The following is a 10,486-nucleotide window of genomic DNA, read 5'->3' on the forward strand; positions in this document are numbered from 1 at the left end:
GCCAAGAAAAGGGAGTGCAATCCTGAGCCAACTAAATCGATTGGAAAAGCTCCCAGTAAGATCAGCAGGATTTTACCCTAGGAATTTGCTTTTGGTATCTGTGAAGAAGGGGAAGGGGGGACACCAGAACAATGCAGTAGGAATTAGATTAAGACCTCCAACTCATTCCACATAGTGTAGGTAAATGAACAGCTATGAAATGGTAATGACTTTCTGTAGCTACTGATCTGAACCAATGACCTAAAAGTGACAGGCTTCATATTGCATTGCAGGTCCCCTGAGAGATCGCCTGAGCTTTTAACATACTCGTAAACAATCAAATTCAGTCCAGTGCAGGGAATCATCACAAGTCCCCTCCACACCAATATATTAATGAACACTTCGTAGTTAGTTATTCTATTTAACCAGGATTCACCAGAATTCTTGTATAACCCTAAAGCATTTTAAGTAATTATGTGAAAATTACAAGAAACCATAATAATTATACTGATCTCGATGCAAGAACCAGAGGCTTAAGGAGCTTATTACCAAGTACAGAATACAAGAATCACATTTGTTATAAACTATTCAGCCATTTGTTTTATTTCTCAGTTGTATATTACCATAAGTACACGGGTACACTGCAGTAGTAAACTCTGTGAATTTTTCCTTGAGAACCAAATATTAGGCCAAAATGAGCCATAAGCCAAAAAAAAGATGCCTGATAAGACAGAATGTATAGAGAGTACTTCTACGCTTTGTCTTTGGGGAGCTCAGGCAGGAATGTGGCTGAGCAGATCCTGCCTACCTGCACTCACTTGCACATAGAAAATACAGAAATGTGTCAAGGGATATACTCCAGGGCTGCCCTTGTGTCCTTTAGACCTTTTCCCCCAGCATGTCTGAGAGCAGCCATGGGGTAGTTACCCCTAAACAGGTTCACTGCCACATGCCAGGTTTGGAGTGTATGAGCGAAAGAAGGTGAGTGGGGCACATTCTCCTCCCTTGAGAGTGCTAGGGATATAGTGGAAATATGTTCAAAGAGATCTAACTAACTTTTAGATTTTAGGTGCATCATGGAATTAACGTTAGCTAGGTCGGTGATTGTTTCTCATAGGAAAAGATAGGTGTTCAGATGCTATGGCAATGGATGCAAGTTAAAGAGCTGGAAACAGCTTGGTCTACCTTATAATGGAGATTATTCTAAGTGTACCATGAGTTACAGTGCCTCCTCTTGAGCCAACAGGTGAACAGGAGGGTGGGATTGAGCTTGCCTGTAGGAGCCTGCCTGTAGCAGAGGAGCCATCCCTCTCTCCTAGCCCCGTCTCCCCTCTCAGCTCTGATGCTGTCTGCAGGAAGGGAAGGAGAGGGGAGGAAGCTGTGGCCTGGAGTTTGCCCTGCCTGAGCTGGAGGAGGGAGTTGAGGGGGCCATGAGGCAGGGGGGGCTCCAACCCACCCACCACCATCCTCAAGCTCAGTCTGGGCAAACCCCAGCCCGTAGCTCACAGCTCGCTCCACCACCCCTCTCCCTTCTCTATTCCTGCAAATAGCCCCAGGGCAGGGCTGGGCTGCATCAGCCCAGTCCTGGTTGCATGACAGATTAACTCCAGGGAACATAAATTCCCTAAGGTATTCCAAAGTGGAGCACCTTCATCTGATCCCTCATTTGATGAGGGTTAATTCATCATGCTATTTTAAAAGTGATCTACAGCTGTGAAAGTGTGTCATGGCACAGCTGTAGAGCGCTTTCAAGGGGCCAACCATGCAACAAATGTAACTTCTGTCTGCGCCCAGTCTGAACTGATCAAAGGAGACAGCCTAGTCAGTGAGGAGGGAAGTTAGAGCATATGAAGGAGAGACTGGAGTAGTAAGAAGAGACAATTGGAGATGGTGGGCTGGGGGTGAAGAAGAAGAGAGAGAGAGAAAATGATGCACAAAACACTAGGATGGAGAAGTTTGAAATGGAGGCTGAAGAAGAGTCAATGCAGAGATTCAAGGAAAAGGGCACCAAGGTCAGAATGAGGGGGAGATGGGAACAATTTGCCAGCTGCATGTTGATTTGATTGGGAACTAGAAGCCAGTCAGTCATAGGAGAGGAGGGCAAAGAGACCAAGATAAGAGGTAACTAGTCCATGAATTAAGTCCTTTTAGTCAAGAAAGAGAATTTGAGACTGCTTTAAAAACAGAGAGATACATACTGGAATTTTATGGAGCCTGGATGTGAGAGAGAAGGAAGGAGAGGAGCCAAGCACAACTCAAAAAAGCCACCAGCTTTGTGTGATGAGAATATTAAGTGTGAGGTTAAGAGGCAAAGGATCTGGGATGCTGCTCCTTCCCCATACAGGTTAGAGGCAGGTGCAGCTTTGGCTCCATACCTTAAGTTCACTAGCCAGTGCTAAAGGGAAAACAATCAGCCAATAAAAGGCATAGATCACTTTTATTCTGGAGCAAGCAAGAAGCAAAAACCAGACCACAACACTCAGAAACTTACAGGTACAATCCAGCGCATCAGAGGAATCTAAGATGGCCACATCCACTTGGAAGGATGTGCAGAGTTAACAGTAGTTACTTTGAAATGCCAGTGCTGTAACTCTTGTGATAACTAACTCTACATTCATTCTGTGTGTATTCTGACAAATAAATGTGCTCTCTATAAGTTAGCACCTTTAAAACCTGTTGGTTCATTTCCACGGCTATTCCTGGTCCTAAATGGAAAGCTATCGAAAACATAAAAATTGACTCAGTGGCCTACACAATCTAAGTAAAGACTCGCCCTCAGCTATCTTTTCTAAGAAAGCACATTGACCATAGAATAATAGTAATATTGGCTATTCTATGATCTTCATTCCAAATTGTTAAAAAGTATATCCTAGTTTGGCCCCGAAAGTCATTGATGCACAGTAAAATGTATGCTATGAACCCATCACAACAGCAAGACTCTTTTAACAGTTCATTGTGGGGGAGGAGAAGATTATTCCCCTGGGCCTGTTTTCAGGGCTGGATTAACCCTTTAGTGGGTCCTAGGCAAACAAACTATGCACCTAGTTGCTTTGCATAGGGCAGCAGCAGCCACTGCTGGGGCTTGGAGCTGTAGCGTGCAGCCCTAAAAGGGAAAAGGAGCCACAGCACTGCAGTGGTATGGCAGCAGCAATGCCGCAGCAAAGTAAGCACAACTGGGCCCCTTCTTCACTAGACATATGACTAGTTTGCCTATGCGTTAATCCAGCCATGCCTGTTTTACAATAGTTACATACCATATTTACTCATGCACCCATGCAGGTTGTCCCCAAAAATCAAGCCTCCAAAACTAAGATGTATATCTGAAGCAGGGAAACCGATTTTCTGCACTAGAAATGAAGCATGAAATGGCAAGTGTGTAATGGCTCCCTGTAATGTTTGCCATGGGTTGTGCTTCTCTCTTCTCCCAGAAGGAGGGGTGGAGTACACTCTTCAGGGTCACAGTTAGTTTTAACCCTGTTTTGGCCACTGAACGGTAAAACTGTATTTCTGGAGCTGCACCTACAGATTGAGAGATGCTGAGGAATGGTCTTTGTCCCTCATACAACCAGTATTCAGCCAAGATGTGCCTAGGCTGTGAAAAAGCATGATAGTAACAGCTTCCTAAGGAGTTCTTGTTACCCCAACTATCCACCCCTCTGCTTGGCTAATAATAAAACCAGGAGGTCTCTTGAAAAAACATTTCTGTTCTCCCCTCAAGTTCTCCCGTCGGAAATGTTGACAAGGGACTTCAAAACTAACAATTATCAGCTTGTTTGTTTACATGTGGCTTTGATTTTATTTTTAATATTTCTGAAACTGTGAAACACATCAACCCATTGAATGCTAAGGACCATGTATATGATCCAAGTGTGTGTTCTCCGTTCTGGCGTTCTGCATCTTCTAAAATGGTTATTTCAGTTTTTAAATGAAAAACCCTTTAAAAAGCCCACCAAAGTAGGCATTTTTAAAGCAGCTGAGACTCAAATGACACAGATGGACTATTCTAACTTTCTTTTGTGGCATTTATAGCTTTGTGGCATTTTTGGATTCCTGGAAGTGGGTAGCTGTATGTCCCATTGGGGTGCCTTGTGTTTGTAATATGGTCCACCTCAGTGTACAGCACTTACATATGTCTGTAAAATTCTGCTACATAGAGCTTAGTCTTTTACAGCAACAGAAACCCTGAACAACCACCACATGAATATCTCCTAGGAAGCAGGGACCAGGCTGGGAAAAGGAGGATATCTACCCCTCTAACCCTGGCAATAATAAATCTGGCACCAAAATTCGAGAAACCTATGGTAATCAGTTAAATGACAAGCTAGTCAGGTCAGGGGGAGAAGGTACTAGTGTTGATAGTCATCTAGTCAGTAAGAACATCTTAAATCAACAGAATTAGACTGGTCTTAAACTGCAGGGATCTTGGATATAGAAAGAACTGAGTAACTACCATAGAACCCCGGACGTGTTGTGTGTCCACTAGCAGTAAAGACTACATGCTAATAATATTCTGGCACCAATACATATTGCAGTGCAACTTCAATAATCAGCACATTTTGTCAAATAATTGGTAGGCTGATGGTTATAAGAGCTGACACTGCCAATATTTCATAAAGGCTGAAAGAAATATTTCCCATTTCCACACTGCATAAACAAAGCATGCCAGATAGCCTCAGGAATGCTAATGATCTCCAGTGCTTAATATATTAAAGTATTTCATCAAATGAGCACAGGCCACAGCACTGTTCATAAAGTCCTTAAGCGCATGAAAAACACATGAGAAATTATGTAAATATTACATGAGTTCACAAGCTTGTGGTCTTAGTTATCATGTCAAATAAAATAATAAAAATTAGGTCATCTAACCTATCCCTTTCCTAATGCAAAATTGTTCCGTAAATTATATTTTCTGGTGCTTTGTCCAACGCAAATTTAATTGACGCAGGCAATGAATCTTCCATTACCTCCCCTAGGACATGATTCCACAATGTAATAGATTTCATTGTTGGAATTTTTCCCTAATAATCACTCCTCTTTGACCTTAATTTCATCCCATTATATAATACTTAGCACTTGTAAAGCACTTCAGATGGAAGTTGTTGCATAAGTGTTAATTAATTGGGTTTCATAATATCCCCACATAACAGGTAAATGCTGTTGTACATGAATCAGAGACAGATAACCAAATAACTTAAGTTATTCAATGCAGGTCATATATGGGAAGGGAAACAAGTACACCTGAGACTAAACTCACTGACTGGGAGTTTTAGTTCACAGGACAGAATCCTATTTCACTTTACATGCCCAAATGGCAGTTCCCCTTCCATTTAACTGCCATTTTGGAATTTATGCACAGCTTGTAAACCTACTCCATGTAGGTGTGTAATTGCACATATGGCTACTGAACATGTACAGTTGGCTGCATGCTGGCTGAGCAGGTACATAGATCCACACACGTGCCTGAATACAAGTCCCAAACTTGCACCTACCAAAACACATGAGACAAAAGGCCTTCCTTCTGTGGTCTGCGCTGAATAACTGAGTAGTTAAGGCATTAGTCCAGAAAGGGAGAGAGCCAGGTTTTAAGTCCCCCACCCTTACCCTGAAAGGAGTTTGAACTTGGGTCTCTCTGACTTCCTGCCTAGTGCTCTAATCACCAGAGATTATACATAGGGACCTACTTAACTTGTGATGAGGCAAAGCCATTTTCACAGTGTTGTCCCAACATGAAGAGCCCATTTCATGGCCATTTCACTGTGGCCCCACCCCTCAGCGCTGATTGGTGGAGAGGTCCCGCCCCTCAGCACTGCTTGGCACAGAGGCCTAGAAGGGGAGAAGAGACAAGGGGACAGCCATTATCTTGACTGCTGACCCACCCAGGAAGGGAAGACTTAATAAAAACTTATTTTTATAAAGGGATTTTGTTTTTGCAGATTTCATGGTCAACCCTGCATTTCACAGCTTCTGTGAAATCCACAAAACTGCTATTTAGATATGTCCATAGTTATACATATTCCAATTTCTCTCCAGTCCTCCTGGGCAGCTAAGAAAGGGAAATATATCAGGCTAGGATGAAACAAATATGCCATAGGATGTGTGGCTCAGCTAGGTAGCCCACACTAGAAGAGAATAAGCCCTGGTTTCCAGCCTGGGACCTTGTTCCCAAGATAGAGGCCTAGATAATATGTAATGGCACATACAGGTGTTGCATTTAGATCAACCTAGCCAAGATTAGGTCAATTTAAATACCTAATCATACAGGCATAAAGAGGATTCAAATTGCCCACCAGATGATGCACCCTATTAAGCTTGTTCCTGTAGGCAGATGAACTTAGATCAAGATTGGATTAACCTGATTTCCCAAATGCCTGTACATGTTCATAGAACATCCTTAGAGCTAGAAAAGCCCAGCCATTCACCCCAGCCCAGGCTGCACTATTCTTAATGCCCCACTCCCCACCCCAAACCCTAACCGGACTATCTTTTAGCACCCTGATAAGGCAACTTCTTCCTCCCCGACTCAACAACCCCTGCAGACCTGCTAGCCCCCACTTGGACATGCTAGCCCCCCGTCATGCCCACCTCTCTCCCCACCCCAAGTTACTTACACTGATTTCCCTTGTGGTTGCAGTCCTGGTGAACAGCTGCATGCACCACTCCCAGGCTATGTTCATACACATGAATGTAGACCAGGTGTGAGAGCACCTTACACACCATAAGCTGTGACCCATTGATTAAGTCACTGTGCTGGGAAGGCTGGGTGAGAGAGATCTAGAAACTGGGTCTCCTGTTTCCTTGGCAAGTGTCCAACTGCTCAGCTATTGGGCTAAACGACTTGAGAGCCCTTCTCCTCATTTTTCTATGGCACAATTTCAGGCATAATGCTCAGTAACCATGTAGATGAACACTGATCAGGATCACAAACTGTGCATATATGGCTGGATAACTGTTAAATGGACTTGAAGATGATTCAGGATTCTGGCCACAGAATCTAGGATAATTATGCCCCAGGAGTTCTATCCTCCTGCCTGTTCCTCGAACTCACTCTCAATAATATCCATTTGGATCATCAAGCACAGTTTCACCTCTTTGCTGGCAAAGATTATACATATTTATCATATATTTTCCTTGGCCACCATTTGACCAAGCTATATCTATTAGGGGTGTGCGAAGCGGGCCCTATTCAATTTGGATTCAGATGGGGCCTGAATCAGGGACGGCGATTCGAGTCATTGATTCGAATCACTGTCCTGATTCGATTTGGCCAAATCCAAATCTGAAGATTCGATGCTGATTCAGAGAATCAGAGATTCGGACACAAGCACAGCTTTAAACGTTTTTTCTACGTACCTCAAGGTAGCAGATGTGGCTTGTGATTGCTGCAATTCTGGGGCAGATGGAGCTTCCCACAGGAGTGCAGGGGGGCCTTCCACATGCTCAGCACTGAACCCAGAAATGGACCAGAAGTACTTCCAGTCCACTTCTAGGTCTTCTGGGGAGCATGCTGCCCCCCCTCCCACCCTTCCTGGCTCAGTGATCAGCTGCAGGGTGGCCCCGGGTGCTCCCCCAAACTCAGGAAGTACCAGTCACTGAGCTGAGCGGAAGTGGGGGGCCCCCTTGCATGCTCCTCAGAGGACCCAGAAATGGACCAGAAGTGCTTCTGGTCCACTTCCGGGTCTGCTGCCAAGCACACTGGGGAGCCCCCCACACTTCTGTGGAACACTCCATGTGCCCCAGCATCACAATATTCATAAGCCCCTGCTACCTAGGCGTATGTAGAAAAAACATTTGAAGCTGTGCCTATGTCCAAATCTCCAAATCTTTCTGAATCTCTCCGAATTGATTCAGAGGGTTCTGATTCGATTCGGAGAGATTAATGGGTCCTCTGATTCAATTCAGATTCAGAGATTCGGCCACCAAAGGGACCAAATCTCCACCAAATTGAATTAGGGACCGAAGCTTCACACAGCCCTAATTATCTATTAGCTCTTTCCATAAATAAATCCTACTGATTACTTAAATCTTTTTCTTTTACAATGCTCTCCTAGTTTGGTGCTGAGGTACCTGGAACAGAAGCATTTAGAGTATAAGCATCAATCACCTGCCATGCTGTGGGATGAGACTAATTTCCATAATTATTATTCACTTACCTATAGAGTACAAAAAGTATCACTGACATTTTACAGACATCTAAAACTGTAAGATCCTTTACACTCTAAGCAACCAGTATGATACTATAGATGATATTTCAAATTCAGGAAAGAATTACATTACTACATTACCTTGTTGCCTTGTCAGCTCAATTGTACTGTGTAATTTAAGATGTTATTGCCTACCTATATTTCTAAATTCTCTGTGGTCCTCATGTTATGTTCTTGTTTTGATTTACTTTTTATTCTCACTGTTTTTCACAGCATTCCTCAGTTTAAGTTAATTACACTTGCTGTGGTAGCAGCAGTTCTTGGAAAGGCAAAGAGGGAGTTGAAGGGAGCCAGTTCCTGCCTATTTTATAAAGTCCAAGATAGTTTAATCGGCATTGTAGTAAAAGTGTAAACAAGGAGGAATATAAAAAATGATGAATGACTAAGTATCTTCTAAGACTCCGCTACACCTTGAAACAAAATTTAAAGTTGTGTCTTATAATGTTAATATAAGAGAACTGCCAAATTCTACATGTTATCTTTATTCTTAGAAGCTTCTTGACATGGACCTTTCTGTGGCTGTCTTTTACCACTTACACAGTAGACTTTCCCAAGGGGCATGTCATAAGAAAGACAAACAATGGGGAATGTGGCCCAAATAATAAGGACAGATGTTTTCTCCAGGAAAAAAAAATGACATTATGATGAGTGTCAGTCTAAGAAAAGCTGCCAAAAGCTCTGAATAATCTAGTAAACTGCGGTGACTATCACACCTGAAAGTTTAATGGCTGTGCTATTTCTCCACTCTCCAAATCATTATCAAAAATATTAACAAAAGCTAGGGCTGATATCTTCCATTAGTTGGCAATTTAGAGCATGGAACTTGCTGATAAGTCTATCCCTTCATATGCAGTTAAAGCATCTCCTGGTACTAACTAAGATAAAAATTTCAAAGGCCATGATAAATCCTGTTACCTCAGGGCACTTACTGATTACTGGCTGGAAAGAGGAATTTTTTTTGTGTGTGGTATAGGATTACCTAATCAGATATATAATAGGAGTTCTGCAGCTCAGCTTGGACAGAGTACACTTCACATCCACATCCAAGTCACTGATGAAGATACTGAAGAGCACAGGTCCAAGGATCCAACCCTGTGGTACCCCACTACCCACATCCTTCCACGTCAATACCGACCCATCTACTACCACTCTCTGGGTGTGACTGCTAAGCCAATTTGCCTCCCACCGGACCGTGTAAACATCTGTGTCACAGCCTCTTTATTTATGAGACTGGGAAGAGATACTGTATTGAAGGCCTTGCTAAAATCCAAGAAAACAACATCCACCTGTACTCCTGTGTCTAAGCATTTTGAGCCCCATCATAAAACGAAACCAGATTGGTCGGGTATGATCTACCTGCTATAAATCCATGCTGCTTTCTCTGCTGCATTATTTTTCCCCGCTGGACTCCCACAACTATGATCCTTCATAATCTTTTCAAAGACCTTTCCAAGGATGGAGGTGAGACTGACTGGCCTATAATTACTCAGATCATCCTTCCTCTCCTTCTTGAAAATAGGGACCACGGTGGCCCTTCTCCAGTCCTCCAAGACCTGACCCAAGCACCATGAGTGCTCAAACAGCCGTGCCAGTGGTTTTGCTATGAAAAAGCAGCAACAACAAGGATGGGATTTGAACCCATGCATGCAAAGCACAATGGATTAGCAGTCTATCACCTTAACCACTCGGCCACCTTGTCACCTACATAGCAGCTATAGATATGTATCTCCATCTAGATAGACAGACAGACTTTTGACTTTTAAGAGGCATTTATTCAAGGGAGGGTGACAAATCGGGGCCAGTAAAGAGTATGTACAGGTTGGCCCGAACACCTGGGCCTCACGGACATGGTCCTGGGCTCACGGCCTGCAAGGCCTGCCCGTACACTCTAGACTAAAAAACCATAGCGAGCCAAAGGTCTATTTACATATTTACATTTCTGCCAGCGGGGACACCCATGGGGGGCCTCAGGGCTCGACCCACATGAAGCAAAGTCCAAGGCCTCGGCCCGCTGGACGTATCGCCGCAGCTTGAGCAGCCAGGGGTGTTACAGGGCGAGGAGCAGGTGCCCCGCCTCAACTTGGCAGAGTGCCCCCTCGAGGGCCCAGTGTTCCTCGAAGGTGGGCACCGTCCCCCGCAGGACCGCGTGCTCAAACTCGAGTGAGAGGCGGGCCCGCACCAGCAGGCGGAAGAGTTGCAAGGCGTCGACCATGCCGGTGCCGGTGAGCTGGTTCCGCCGGCTCTTCAACGTGGCCATCTTGGCCTGGCCCAGCAGGAAGTTGGCCAGGCTGACCGTGGCCCACCCG

At 44.2% G+C, this 10,486-nt stretch overlaps 1 non-coding gene across 1 annotated transcript; it reads right to left on the reverse strand.

Annotated features, from left to right (window-relative positions):
• Positions 1-9,797: 9,797 nt before the first annotated feature.
• Positions 9,798-9,879, reverse strand: TRNAS-GCU. The gene has a single exon. It is a non-coding gene; the product is annotated as a tRNA-Ser (tRNA).
• Positions 9,880-10,486: the final 607 nt, after the last annotated feature.

The sequence above is a fragment of the Alligator sinensis genome, unplaced genomic scaffold, assembly GCF_000455745.1.
Source record: "Alligator sinensis unplaced genomic scaffold, ASM45574v1 scaffold777_1, whole genome shotgun sequence".
NCBI lineage: Eukaryota > Metazoa > Chordata > Crocodylia > Alligatoridae > Alligator > Alligator sinensis.